Consider the following 15,670-nt stretch of genomic DNA (forward strand, 5'->3'; position numbering starts at 1 on the left):
CTATCCTGCAGCATTCTGTTCACGCAGCTTTGGACTCTGAGCCTCTGGGATTAATGTGATAGATTTTCTTCAGTGTCGAGAGCTGACTTTGCCCAGGACCAAACCTCAGCTGGAATTCTCTTATTTCAGAGAATTAAAGGTATATTAAATTCATTCCTATTTAAACCATCTCTTGAGCCAAATGGCTTGGAAATCTATGTCTGTCTCCGAAGCAAATAGAACATTTTTCTCCACTGTGCAGACACAAATCCTGCAAATAAAATGACAAGCAAAAAAGGCCTTTCTTCCCTTCTTGGAATCACTCCACGTTGCTCAAGATGTGAGTGTTGCTGAAAGTAAACTATTTAAAATTGGGATAAAGTCATTTTGGATTTTCTGAGGGAAGATTTCATAATTTCAGATTAAAAAAAGCAATTATCAATATATCAGTCAGTTGTGCTAGTCTGGTTTATTATTTTCTCATTGTATCATCTACAACAAGAACTATAATATATAAACCTTCAAAATATAAGTTGAAACAAAGGTTGTAATGGATCTCTGATAGGAAATCATTTGTAGATATGTGATTTGACTTACGAGCAGGAGCTTACTTACATAAATTTATTTTGCATTAGTTTTCTTTCTAAGATAAGCAATGTATTTATACCTAATACATTTTGGAAGGGAAAAAATGAAGAATGTCTTTGTCTGATTTCTCCTACTTTGTTTTGGGCCCAAAATAGCAGCCACTGTTGACAAAAGAAGGTTCTCTAAAGATAACTTACAGTTTCAAGGAATTAAAGTACTGATAAGCTGTTAGTGATTAAGTGAGGTTTCAACTGAGAACTAATCAATGCTCACTCTTCTACTCATCTCATTACCTCAATTTCCCCTCATTTTCGTTTCCCCCCTCCTGAGGGTACAGATGCAGCTCCACATCAGGGAGAGTTCACCCGGGGCTTGGGCAGGGGTCTCTGCAAATGGCCATGCGGTTGCACACTGCAAACCCCCGTCTACGAGAACGGCATCCCTAAGGTTGCCCAGGATACCACCCTGCTGGCGGCTGGATGGGCTCTCTCCTTGGGCAAAGTTAGGAAACCTCAGAAGCCTGGAAGGAAGGACCTCCTAGGTGTAGACATTGCCTTTTCCTTCAAAATAAAGTTCTCCTCCCTCAGATTTTTTCATAGATATCACAGCAGGCATAAAGCCAGGATCGAAGCTGTCTTCTAATTGGTATGGATTTGTAGAAAAAAGGGGACAATGTCAGGACACCTACACCACAATGAACTTGGTGTTGTCATGTAACTAGCTGATTTGCTCTTCCTGAAATTCTCTTGTTTGGGAACAGGATTTGATGCCAACACAATTTCCTCTCCTTTGTACTTCACTGGAGGAAATAACAGCAGCCGATGCAGGTATGATGATCTGTGCCACTGATACCACAGGCTATGAAGGACCTGGAAACTCTTAGTGTGCTTGTTCAATGTTTAGGTGAACTAAAAAATACAGAAATTATCATCACTCTAGTTTTTATTTCTTACTGAATTAAACAGTCTAGGATTCTTTTAAGCCAACAGACAAAAGGCCACTCATAATCTATATGTATTTATGTATGGACTTGAAAGCATCTTTTCCACTGATGTTTTCCAGGCAGTGTCTGCAGATTTTACCAACTTCCCAAGGTTAACTCATTGCTGAAAGCCTGACTTGGTGCTGTCATTGGGGCCCAGGTCCTGGAACCACTCTACAGGTAGAGTATCTTTGTACTTTGGTCATTTACCTCCCAGAATAGCAAGAGGACCAGCTAGCCTCAGGCTAACTTATTTTCTGTGTCGAGTAAACATAGCAGTGTTTCAAATAATCATTTCTTAGAGATACCTCATGCCTGCTTCTCTAAAGTCTCCGGAGATGTGAAACAAGTGGGAATCAGCATTGTGACCAACAGGGGAATTCTACTCCCGTGGCTTCAGTGACTATCCTGACTCCAGTGATGCCTGCATTTGTATCATCCGATAGGACCTCCCCTCCTGAGTTCCTGACCCGTAAAACCAATTCCCTCCTCAGAGCCTCCACTGGGACCTCATAGGGCCTCTCAAACACAACATCCAAAATTTATCCCCCCCCACGATTCTGCTGCTTTTTCAGTGTTTGCTGCCTTGTACGCTGCCTAAGTGAGGGCACCGGAGTGCTGAGAATCCTCCTTCTGGATGCCGTGTCTATTGGTTCTTCACTGTGCACTCAGACAAGCAGCACAGAGCCTACCTAGAGGAGCTCGACAGATCTTCATGGAGTCATCTTTGGCCTCTGCTGCTTTAGCGTCGTCCACATTGAGTCTACTTCACACCCTTGAAGGTGTCTGTCCATCTTCATCTTCACCACCTGCACTCCAGTCCTCGCTTGCTCCCTGCCACCTGCCTCCTTCCACTTGGGCCCACATGTCCAATCTGGTCCCTCCTTCCCACTCCCCAGCCTCCTCCTGTTATCCTGAGCCTCACCTCCTCTGTTGCCTCCCTGGCTGGCCCCGTGACCTTCTCTGACCGTCCTTCCTGCTGCAGGGCCTCCAGGCAGGCCGTTGCCTTTGCCGCAAGTCCCACCCTACTCCTGGCCCCACGGTTGACTCCTGCTCTCCTTTGTTCCTGGCCTAAGTGCTTCTGGCCCGGGAACCCTGGCCCGGGCACTAAGACTGGGGCAGTTTCCCTAGCTCTGCACTGCCAGAGTGTCTGGTTCTCTGCAGCTGTTACCATTTAAGTGCAGTAAGCATGTGAGTTGTCAGAAGTGTGTTTTTCTCCATAGATAGAGACTGTCCTTGGGGGCTGGCGCATGTCTTTCTGGATGGCCACCATGTCTCCAGTATTGAGCCCAGTGCCTCATGCAAAGAAGGCACTAGATAAGGGGATGCTGAATGAATGAGTGACTGCACCCTGATTAGCCCATCCGGCCTTCCCTTCCAGGCTGAACAACCTCGGTTCCTTATGGGGCTTATTATCAGTCCCCTGCTGTCTGGCGAGTCCTTGCCTTGTCCTCAGTGACCAGTGTCACTGTCTATCACCATCTGGATGGGCTTTTAAGTGTTTGACGACTGTCAACTACAGTAGAAAAGCATCTGTCACACACTGATGAAACTTAAAAACACCTGGAAAAACCCTGATTTTTAGTGCCAGAGGAAGTGTGTTCAGAACCCCTTTGGGTCTGAGTGAACCTGTCTGAGGTGGCGGGAATCCTGGACTTGGCTCTCTGAGGGGCCTGGGGCTGAAGCTGGGGGGTAAGAGCCACAGAAAGACAAGGTGGCCAGAGGCCTTGGAGCATTCACAGCAAAAGAAAGTGCAAAATCCTTTTTTTTAACAGACTGGGATGGAAGCAGGTGACTCGATAGCAATCATTCAACCTCACTGGTCTTCTTTAGAGCAAGGTTAACAAACCATCCATGTTTTAAGTAAGAGAAAGGAGAGAGTTGTGGATTTATTCAGTTATCAAAGTTTGTCCACAAGACAACAAAAGACCCCACCCCTGCTGGACTGGTTTTGTTCTCTCTCTTCCTACCATAAGTATTTCTGGAGTTTCCTATGTGCCTGGCATGGTCCTTAGTGCTGGGGCTACCACAGTGAATGCAGCCTCCTGCTCTCAGGGGGCCTGCAGGCTAGCTTGGGAAGGAGAGAAAATAAACGAATGGCCATTATATATGTCAGACAGCGACAAGTGCTATAAAGAAGAATAAAATGGGCTACAAGCACAGATTTTGTGGGTTCTTCAAGTCACACTAAGGACTCCGGATCCCACCTGGGTGTGGTGGGGAGCCACTGGGGCCTGTGAGCATCCTCTACCTCACCCTCTCCTTGTCTTTAAAACATGGAAATAACACGTTATTACCTGGAGAATGATCTGTGATGAGCCAGAATGTGGAAAGCATTTTGACTTTTCAAAACTCTTGAAAAGCGTCATGACATTTCAAGGCCTGTAGGTGTCTGTTAGCAATTAGGTAGATCAGCGGTCCCCAACCTTTTTGGCACCAGGGACCAGTTTCGTGGAAGACAATTTTTCCATGGACCGGGGTTGGGGAGGGGGGATAGTTCAGGCGGTAATGCCAGCAAAGTGGCAGAGCTTTGCTCGCTCGCCTCCTGCTGTGCGGCCGGATTCCTAACAGGCCGCAGACTGATACTGGTCTGAGGGTTGGGCGCCCCTGGGTAGATGACGTGCCTATTGTCACTTCTGTCACCATGTGTATTTAACTTGTGGCTCTAGTCACATTTGTGCTATTTTATTTTATTTTTATTTTTTTTTGCGGTACGCGGGCCTCTCACTGCTGCGGCCTCTCCCGTTGCGGAGCACAGGCTCCAGACGCGCAGGCTCAGCGGCCATGGCTCACGGGCCCAGCCGCTCCGCGGCATGTGGGATCTTCCCAGACCGGGGCACGAACCCGCGTCCCCTGCATCGGCAGGAGGACTCTCAACCACTGCGCCACCAGGGAAGCCCACATTCGTGCTATTTAGCACACTTCTCACATGTGGGTAATACAAATCATCTCAGAAACAAAGGAGTGAAACTTAGCATACTCCAACACTTTGTAAAGCTCAAACATTTCTATGAGAAGTGAATGATCTTTTCTGAGTTTATTCTTCCCTGATGCTCTTCCCTTCTTTCTAGGCATTTCTCTTGTCTCTGCTGTAGGCTTTTCCTCAGTTTCCCTCTCACTGATTCCAAGTGTGTTATCGAGGCCTAAGTGCTGTAGACCCTTCCCTCTGCTGATTCCCTGGGGGAACATGCCCTCTCTCTCGTGACTAACCCTGCCGGCATCTCTGTGTGAACTGGGCAGGAAACACTGGACAGACCCTGTCTTTCATCTGAAGTCTTGGTTCTCAGTTTGCAAACGTCTAAGGGACAAAGCCTCTAGGATGTCCCGCCTGTATCTCAAAGGTGGTAACTGCAAATCTCAATTTATTTTTCATTAAATCATTTTACTATGAATAAGACAGTTTGTTATAAAAGAAATTCTTGTAGGTGGAAAATTTGACTAGATGACTGACAAAGTTGATTCTCACTTTAATAGTCTAGGATGCAAATGGAGTTCCTTTCTACTATCCCTTTTCTGGGGGCCAGATTCCTACTCTGCCAGGCTTCAAGGTGAAAAACCTGAAAGCCGGTCGGGACTTCTCCCTCTCCTTAGACCCAATGTCCAATCCACCAACAAGGCCTCTTGTTTCCCTCTTTGGCAAGTCTCTCAAACTCTCCCTTTTTCCTGTTTTAAGTTCTCGGCCAAAACCTGATTTGGGTCCTCATCCCTCTGGTCCTCGAGCCCCAGGTGCCCTGCCTTCAGCTCGTTGTCTTTGCAGTTAATCCTTTTAAACCTCAGCTGCCTAATGTCCACACCTGCCTCCCCGGCAACCATAGAGTGTGTTCCCTACTGCATTAAGTCAAAATCCCCCACCCAGTTTTCTAGGACCCACATATCTATTCCACTTTGGTTCTTGCTGCCCCAAACACACAGTTACTCTAGCCTAGTTTGCTTTCCCGTAACCTGTACCCTGCACTCAGCATAACCAGGAACTTGCCTCTTTTACATTAACATACCCTAAATGTCATCTCTCCTTCCGCCTGCTTAGTTAAAGCCTGCTCAGCTCAAGCCCCATCTCCCTCATCAAGTCCCCTGTGACTACTCCAGCCTTCTTTGTTCTCACCAGTGCTCTTGGAAATCAGTGCTAGGAACAACAGTTTAATGCTTGACAATAGTGGCTCCCACAATAGCTAAACATATATTGAGTGCTTGCTAAGTGCCAAGCGTCATGCTAAGTGCTCTACACATACGAGGCAGACACCAATAACGGTCCTGTTCTACAGATGAGAAAACTGAACAGAGGTAAAACGATATGCCAGAGGATGCATGTAAATGGTGGAACTGCAATTTGAGCCAAGGGAGTCTGGCTCCAGACCCCAAACACTCAACCACTACTGCCACGCCCATGCTTCCAACACGTCTCTCTACTAAGTTATTTCGTCTTTCCTTAAATAGAATGTAAATCCTTTGAGGTTGGAGACCACGTTTTATACTGATCTTCTCCACAGTAACTTGCCTAAGGCTGGTTCAACAGCAACTGCTCAATAAATGTTTTAATTGGCTAAAGGGTCAACCTAGCAATTTATTCAACACTGATGGCCACAGAGATTCTCTTCCTTTACACAAATTTAGTCAAACAGAACAAAGAAGAGAGTGACACAATGCAGCTGTGGAACAAATAATTATTTTCACCCTTACAGTTACAGGCAGAAAATCCTCCTCACCACACACTCCAGGACAGTGTGACTGAAGGCTCCTGGTTTTTAGGTGAAAACAGGGGGACCAGCTAAATTCATTAGGTCAGAACGGCTCATCCCAACCCCCAGGTCCCAATCAAGTTAATGAAGGTCCTTTATCCCCAGGGGCCAGGCAATCTGCTTTCCTCTGCCTTAAACAGAAACAGTTCTCACTTGATTCGGTTACTTACAGTACTTTATGCATCTTGGTGCATTAAGGTGACGGCAGCAGCATTTCAAATGCTCAAACGAAGGCTGCACAGACTTTCACTCTCCGGTCCGCCTCCTGGACTAAGTGTGTGGAAGTCAGCCAGGAAACGGGCAGTGAATATACTTAGTGACAATGCAAAGACAAACTGGGGGCTGGGCTGGGGTGGCCATTTGTGGAGGGCCAGGGCAGTCATCTAGGAGAGGGGCTCCAGCGGCAGGCAGACCTGGGTGCGCACACTGGCTTTGCTGGGTGCCATTTAAAAGCCCCCTCGGTCTCAGTCTCCTTGTCTGTAAACTGGGGATGATGATAACCTCATGAGATTGTGATGAGAATTATAAATAATTTAAAGGGCTCGGCACAGCACCTGGCATCTCATTATACCTAAATAAATACCACCTATTATTTTACCGTAATAAATTAAATTAATTTAATAAGGTAAAATAAGGGCTTATAAAATAAGGTAAAATTTATTTTACCTTATTAAAATAATAATAATATTAATTTAATAAGGTAAAATAAATTTTTCCTTAATGCAAAGGCACTGAGTTGCATCAGGCCAGCCACAGCTCTCCAAACTTCAAGGGAGGGACGGAGAATGAAGAAAACCCAATACACTCAGCAACCAATCACCGAGAACTTGCTCAGCATCCAGTGAGCCCCCAGCACAGTGGGAGTCACCTCCTCCCCTAGGACATTCCAGGCAGCTGTGGGACAGAGCTCACAGGCAAACCCAACAGAAAGCTAAATTGCGGTGCTGCCTTTAGGAACAAGAGGGCTCAGGAGAGAGGGGAAAGAGGAAGTACCCAGGGACTGGGGGGCTTGGGTAGAGGCGGCCACATGAGAACGCTGCAATGTGACCCTCGGTTCTTCCTGGGGCTCCAGGAAAGGGCCAGGAGAGGCCTGGGGCGGGGGTGGGGGGCACGTGGTGGGTAGCTCACATCACGGGCTCTTACTGGACACCTGGACTGTCAAGCCTTTTCTCTCTCTCTTTTTTTTTTCCCATGGTGACCAGGCCAGTTCCACAGCCCTGAAAATATCCCCTATGGCTAAAACCTGGGCCGAGGTGGAGAAGGCAAAGCCAGCAGAGAGTAAAAGCTGCCAAATCCTCCCTACAGAGAATGCAAGTGGTGCCCTAATAGCATTTGCAAGGAGGAAAGGCATTAATATCAACAACAGACACTGTTTTTCTGAAGCAAAGATCCATCCAGAACCCTCTTTAGTTATGACGCCTAAAACTCTGCAGATTATTACATCTAGTATTAAATAATGTGAAATACTTTAACTTTAAAGTTACCCTGGAGAATAAAAGAAACCATGCACTATGCCAATAACAGGAAGCTGATTATATTGGTGGGGTGGGGGGAAGGAGGGATAATAAGGTAGGACTAGGGCAGGATATCCTGTGAAGGAGGTAAAGCTGATCTGACCTGGAACTTTGTGGTTATTCAAACAAAACAATGATTTCAAACCCAATAAAACCTGGCAAAGCAAAACTCAGAATTTTCACACTAGGCCAAAGGAATGACTTTGGAATTTCCCAGACACGTCTGGAGTAATACAACTGTGTGTTTTCCAGTTATTCCTGGTGACACATTCTGTGGCAATTTCTACTTTAGGTTCATAAGGTTTTAGCACCACGTTTAAAAAAAATAAACGAAAAGTAAACGGTACAATGGATTGAGATGATATTCCATCTGAAATGCATAACGGCATAACGGCGAGCGAGCAGTCTGAGAAGGAAGGAGGCGGGGAGTAGGGAGGAGTGTTGTGCTGTCCCCTCTGGGGATGCGGGTGGAGGAGGACCCCGTTCGGCTGAGGAAGACAAGAACCCAGGACCAGAGGCAGGGCCTGAACACGCTGCAAACACGAGGGTCGATTAGCCAGGCATGGATCCCAAGTCTAGCGTGGCCGAATTCGCGGAAGGAATATTCAGGCTGACAGGGGATGAGCCAAGTCCCAAGGGGAGCCCCACATCGAGGACCAGACAGGAGGGAGTCGATGGTCCATCGGCGGGTAGTAAAAGCCTAATCAGGACAACGAGAGGACAGAGGGGACCAAACCCAGCCCCCGGGAGAATGGGGGATGAGGCTGGAGGCGAGGCACGGGTCCTGGAGTCTTGCAGTTGAGGAAGGACAGGCAGGCAGGTAAACTGTGGAGGGGTAGAAGTGCCTTACATGGAGGAGAACAGAAAGCAGGCTGTGACATTTATTCTACAAATCTATGGGGGAGCCAGAAGGTGAGGGGAGGAGCTCGGGCTGCTTGCCTTTCCCCATCACCCTCCTCCCCATGGTGACCAATGACAACCCAGGATATAACTCTCACTTGCAACACAAAAGTAAAGAATGAAATTAATTAGCATCTCCTGAAATCATGGGTGTTTGGTCCCTGTGCTCTAAGGAAGGAGATCTAAGACTCATCAGGAAGACTTTGCCTGGGACTTCCCTGGCGGTCCAGTGGTTAACACTCTGTGCTTCCACTGCAGGGGGCACGGGTTCGATCCTTGGTTGGGGAACAAAGATCCCGCATGCTGCGCAGTATGGCCAAAAAGGAAAAAAGAAAAAAAGAAAAAAAAGAAGACTTTGTCTGAAGTGCCAACTGTGTGTGACCAAAAAGAAAAAAGAAAAAAAAAAGACTTTGTCTGAAGTGCCAACTGTGTGTGTGTGTGTGGGAGGGGGTACTTGTGGAAGTGGCTATCTTGGGTGGAACTGAGGAAAGGAGGAGCCCTGCTTGCTGTTCTAGAACACCAAAGTGCTGAATAATTCCAATTGTCCTTCAGCAAAAGCAGAACAAAAACTCTGATTCATAGCCTGAGTACGATGGACACCACATTTGTGATCTTTTATCCAGAACACAAGGTAAGAAAGCTGCATGTAGGGCTCTGGAACCATCTGTATGCTGCTGTTCAGGGTGGTGAGAATTCAGAGCTAAGTAAAAAACGGATGTCTGGGGTTTTGCTCAACACAGAAATCACCTCGAGAATCCAGTCACCCCCAGTAGGGGCACTGGGCCTGGGTCAGTCTGACATCATGTGACAAAGTCTGCTAGGCAGCAAGGAAAAGCACTGGGGTTGGAGATCCTGCTTGGGAACAGCTGGTGGTCATGCTGAGGGTCTGGTTGGGAGTCATGAAGAAATGGAAGGAAGAGACGATGTACAGAAGACAGTAACCACTTTGGGTTGCTTTTCCACACCGCCCCCCCCCCGGCCCCCCGGCCCCCCGGCCCCGTGCCTTGGGGGAGACCAGCCCCATGCTGCTGTGCACTCTCCTTCAAGACGTGGGACGGTTTTCACTCGCACTGTCTGTCCCTGATTATCAGGGTGATGCAAATGCAGGAGTTCCTTCTGCCAGCAAAGCAAGACAAGGAAGCCAAGTGACATTTTTGATGTTTGCTGGCAGTATGTAGCTCCTATTTACACACTTTAAAATCACAGAGGGTGACCATCTGCTTCCTCCTTGATGATTACTAAGAAACATTGGGTGCACAGACCAAGGACTTGCTCTGACCGTTCAGAAACAACTGCCAAATTGCTTTGCTCAAGGCAGCACAAAGGAGAGAGAGACCCACACGGAATACAAAACGTGACCGCCCAGTTCAGAGAAAGGGGAAAGGTATTCAGACAAGCGGGCTCTCAGTGACCAGGGCTTACGGCAGGCCCACCTGTCCCCCACCCCCCGGCCCCCAGGAGCAGAGTCAGGGGGCGGCCGGACTATGCGGGTGGAAGGAATGAGTCCACCTCCTCCCTGCAAACAGTTTTAATTTGAAAAGAAAGAGTGGGGGAGGAAGGGGTGAATTTTCTTTTCCTTTTAGTCTTTGGCTTCCACACGTCCTTTCTCCGAGGATAACACGGTCTGCACCACACACGTGCCTCTCCCTAGCAGTGTGACCCGCTCCCCCGCCCCCCCCCACCCGCGCTTAACCTGGCCCCGGGGCTCCGCTGTGACCGCGCACGTAAACAAAGCATCCCTCTCGGAAAAGCCGGTGGAAGCCCGGGTGCGCGGTGGAATACAAATGAAGGCCCTCTCTGCCTGTGACGGCAGTGCACCAAACTCGGGAACTGGGAGGCTTTATTGGAACCGGGCTCGGCTCAGGCATGCAGCCCTCAGTTCAGCAGGAAGGAGGGCTGGGACCTGGCCGAGGGCAGGGCGTTCTGCGGGGGAGCCCCGGGCTCTCAGCAGACCCCCCCCGCCCCCCACCAACCATGACCAGCAGCCCTGACCGTGGCACGGGCGGCGGCGTGGTCAGTTCAAACAGACGAGCTTCCTGCTCAGCGCTTAAAACAATGGCTGTACTGGAAAGGGGTCTGCTTTTCGTCAAAGGATGATTTGTTTCTCTAGCATGGGAAGAATTAGATTAAATTCAATAATTAAAAGGGTTTCTTCCCCTCCTCCCCTGACATTTGCTGTTCAGGTCACAGCACACTGTGTGGGAACTGCAGTGCTGTTGTTGACAGAGAACAAGAAACGCATGTGCCGACGGAGGCAGAGGGAGGGCATCTCATGGCGAGATCAGCCTTGATCTGCCACCGGATTACAGGGGCCTCCGAAGAGGCTGATTAATAATTCTGCAGGAGCCCTTGGGCTGGAAAGCTGGCGTTCTGAGTCTGATAATCCCCAGTCATTGCAATACAAAGGAAGGACAGGAATTGAATTCACAGTTCTGAATTGTGAAATTCAAAATTTGAAAGAAACAGGGATCCACTTCTTCCTGACTGTGTTTCTCAACCTAGCTGCCTGCTTGTTTGTGTTAAATGGCTACTGTGCTTTTTGAATCCAAAATCTGATTATATTTAATTAGTACAGGCATCTGGGATTTCTAATACACAAAGAGTTATTAAAGTAACAAATCTTTCTAAAATATGTTCTCCATGAAAGAATGTGTTAATTTATGCAGTAACAATTTTTTAACATGAAATAATTAACATGAAAACCGCAACAATTATGAATTCGTTGCAGTCAAATTTATACGTGAATTTTCCTCCAGATAATAATCTATTCAATTTAAACCCTCAATACTGGGAGCATTTGAACAGATATGTTTTTCTTCTATTAATACACAAACCTTAACCTACAGCAAGTTTTATACAAAGTCCTAAATGCCCCTGTTTTTACATACATTCCAAAGATCCAAAGATTAAATCGCCTTGACATTTGCTTTCTCAACAATGATCCTGTCATTAACTTAGACCTTAAAACAAACAAATAAACAAACAAGCACCCTCAAATACAGAGCAACTCTAAGTTCCTGTGTTTGTGATATCAGGAGAGGAAAGGGTTAAATAGGCAGGTCCTTCATGGGGGAGACCCTATGGAGGGGGTCAGGAAAGACCAAGAGAGGGAGGGAGGGAGGGAGTGTGTGTGTGTGTGTGTGTGTGTGTGTGTGTGTGTGTGTGTGTGTGTGTGTGTGTGTGTGTGTGTGTGTGTGTGTGTTTGCGCGCGCGGGGGGGCGGGGAGGAGGGAGAGACAGAAACAGAGAGACAGAGAGGAGGGAGGGAGGGAGGGAGCACGCAGTACTATCACTCCACTGGATCAACAGTAGTGATGTTACTATTGGTACCTCTACTAACTAAAATTATACAACTATCAGCTCAGCATCTGCTTTGTGCTAAGAGCTTTATGTATATTCTCAGGGAAGTATACAACAATTCTCTGAGGAAGATAACTATTATTATCCCTGTTTTCAGAGGAGGAAATAAAGGCTTAGAGAGGTTAAGTAACTCGTCCAAAGCCTCACAGCTAATTAGCAGTGATGCTACTGTTCACATCAAGATAATTTGATTTCATGGGGCACGCTCTTAACCAATCCAGTCCCTGCCGTCTCTGGAAGGGGGTGGTACGTTTGCGCATGCATGTGTGTGTGTGTGTGTGTGTGTGTGTGTGTGTGTGCAGACGCATGCACAACCATCAGTGACACTGCTGAGAATGCCCATCGGATGTTCAGAGTTGACAAGGTTAAAAACAACAGTGGCAACGAGGCAGGGACAGTTCTCAACTGAGAAGGCAAATCTGCTGGGGAAGACGGTGAGTAGACCACCGGCTTCCGGCTGTGTGGTCAGAGGGGCCCTTGGGCATGTAGGTAATATGAAATGGTGACTGCCCAGATAAATAGAATTGGCTGTAAAATAATGAAATAATATATTTTTTCTCTTACGAGATTGATTTTTTTTTTTTACTGATTACTAATAGTTTTTTCCTTAAAAATCTTTTTTAGGTAAGAAAATAAAGACCCCTTTCAAGGAAAATTTACATCAAACACAAAAAGTTCAGGTTATAAGAATGGTTTTTATATTTCACAACCCTCCAACAACTTTTATAGAGAGCCCATTTAATTCTCACACTAATTATGTGAGGTTATTATTTTTATTACCTCCATTTTACAGATGCTAAAAAATGAGGCTCAAAAAGGTTAAGTGATTTGCCTGGGGACACACCAACCTTGTAAGTGAGAGCTAGTTCAGACGCGGGCTTCCTGACTGCCAACCACAGCTTCCTCATCCTCATCAGGCTGTCTTAGCAGCCGACAGGTAAGTACACCACCAGTAAGCAACGCAGTGACTGTGTATTCTATCTTTAAAGATACGGCCACAAAACCTGCTGGGTGGCATAGGCCTGTCCTAAGACCAACAATTCCACTGCAGGGAATATACCTAGGAGGTAGGAGGACATGACCACCACCACGGCAGCTAAATTCATAAAGACCCTCAGTTAGAAATACCAGTAGAATGGATACACGGATCTATTTGTACAATGGAATACTACTCAGAAATGAAAAGGAAAGAACTACTGTTACGTGCAGCAACATGGATAAATCTCACAAACCTGATGAGAAAGAAACTAGACACAAAAGAGTAATACTGTATGATTTGTTTATATGAAGTTCAGTTACAGGAAAAAGGAATTTCTGGTGATAGAGGTAAAATAGTGGCTACCCCTTGGAGTGGTGACTGGCTAAAGGGGTTGAGGAGGTCCTTAGGGGGCTGGCAGTGTCTGTATCTTCATCTGTGGGTGGTTTCAGGGGCATATACATATGTAAAAGTTCACTGAGTTGTACACTTCAGACTTATTCATTTTATTGTATGTATATTATGGCTCAATAAAAAAAAAATAATGTGTCCACGAAAGCAAGCCATTCTGATACATAAGCCAGGTCTATCTGAGCTTGTTATGTTTAAATCAACATTAGTCAGCACGGAGCCTCCTGAAAACTCATGAAGAAAGTGTGTCAAGAATTCTCCCACGATCTGTGTGAGCTCTGGAGGAACTGATGGCTGGAGGGGTTGTGATCAGAACTCAGGGGAGGGTGCAGGCGGCTTGGGGGTGAGAGGCCACGGTCAGCTGAGGGGTGGTGCCGTGGTGCGGAGGGCTGAGGTCCCATGGCGGTGGCAGCAGGTCAAGGCACCCCGACTGACCTCTCTGGGCTTGGGCACCAAGCTGGGACATACTGCTCCAACCACCTCAAGCTCTACAAATCCCAAGCCAAACTCACCCTCGTTCTCTGAAAATAAGACCTTCTTCCCAACTCACTCATTCCTGTTGTTGGCAACTTTATCCTCATGATTACGCGCATGTGACCACCAGGGAATTAGCTTTGACCCCTCTCTCCCTTTCCAGAATGGTGTTTGAGCCTTTCCACGTGTCTACAGCCCATTTTCGCATCTGTTTCTCCCCCAAGAACTTAGTCTTGTCCAGGATATGATAACAAGAGTCCTTTTCATTTACCAGTCGCTACGTGCTGGGCACTGCACTAAACAATTTACATGTGCTGTTTCACTTAATCTTCACAAAAATTAAAGCACAGAGCAGGTAAAGTATATTTGCACTTTACAGATAAGCAAGCTGAGGTGTGGAAACGTTAAGTAACTTGCCCAAGGCCCCAGAGCTGGTGGATGTTAGGGCGGGGTTTCAAATCTGGTTCTACTCCAGGCTTGCTGCCTGCCCCCGTGCAGTCTTTGGCTTCTATCAGCAGCTCCTAGCAAAGCCCTTTCACTTTGAAAGGCACTCAAATAATTAATTTTGCCATTGCTCAGAGATCCTGATTGGACAGAACGTAACAAGAGTTTGTGACTAAAGAAGATCTAGCTGCTGTCACTGGGGGACATGCAGAGGTAACAGAGAATGAGCGATACCAAATGATTTCTAGCAACCTCCAGAATGCTGTCGGCCGAGGACCACCCTCCCAGGTTTTGGGTCTGGTCTTGACCTTCTCCCCGACACGGGGCTGCTGCTTACACTCCAGTGGGGCAGGGAGGAGGAAAGGAACAGAGGAGGGGCAGTTTAACCCAGGTCCCAATTCCAGCTCTGCTGGTCCCCGGGGAAATGCCAGCTCATCCACTCAGGCGGGCGACAGACATTTCCGTGTGCCTTAGATGGGAACCTCACAACTGTGTTGAGAAACAATGGTCACTCACAGTCCTGTGATTGGCACATGCTTCTGAACACTGCCCACACTTCCATAATCAAGATGCAGCCAGGCTGTGGCCTGTGGGGAACATAAAACCTGATGTGCAAATATCTTCAGGCATGTGGAGCAGCTGTCTGGAGGAACTGACTAATCCCCCGCAGAAATTTCAGCATGAAGCACGCGTGCCATCTGCAGAACACATCGGCAGATACACACCAGGCCCTTCCTGCCTCGTAAAGTGGCCCGGGCAGGGCAGACCCTCGGGAGGCATTTTGTAAACAGCTGGGCTGTCTCAGAGCTGGCAAATGAAGGTCCTCCAACTCCCTCACACATGCACTTTATTATTTTTTTTATTATTATTATTTTTGGCGTTACGCGGGCCTCTCACTGTCGCGGCCTCTCCCGCTGTGGAGCACAGGCTCCGGACGCGCAGGCTCAGCGGCCATGGCTCACGGGCCCAGCCGCTCCGCGGCACGTGGGATCTTCCCGGACCGGGGCACGAACCCGTGTCCCCTGCATCGGCAGGCGGACTCTCAACCACTGCGCCACCAGGGAAGCCCCACACATGCACTTTAGAAGGTGCCCCTTAAAACCTTTTCCATAAAATAAAGGGGAAAAGGAGCTTATGACTAACATTCTTAATTTTTATTTTCTGTTCTTTTAATCACTGTCTTGATGAGAGACAGCATAGCTTAAGAGGGCAGATGCGATAGGGCCAGCCATATCTGGATTCAAATCCTGCCTCTGCCCTTTTACTAGTTGTGTGACTTTGTACACGTTACTTAACCCCTCTGAGCC

The 15,670-nt window shown here is 47.4% G+C and overlaps 1 protein-coding gene across 3 annotated transcripts in view; it reads right to left on the reverse strand.

Moving 5' to 3' along the window:
• Positions 1-15,670, reverse strand: part of FYN (FYN proto-oncogene, Src family tyrosine kinase) — a 212,292-nt gene that overhangs the window by 13,497 nt on the left and 183,125 nt on the right. The gene's annotated exons all lie outside the window — the stretch shown is intronic.

Source organism: Kogia breviceps, chromosome 13, assembly GCF_026419965.1.
Source record: "Kogia breviceps isolate mKogBre1 chromosome 13, mKogBre1 haplotype 1, whole genome shotgun sequence".
Lineage (NCBI taxonomy): Eukaryota > Metazoa > Chordata > Mammalia > Artiodactyla > Physeteridae > Kogia > Kogia breviceps.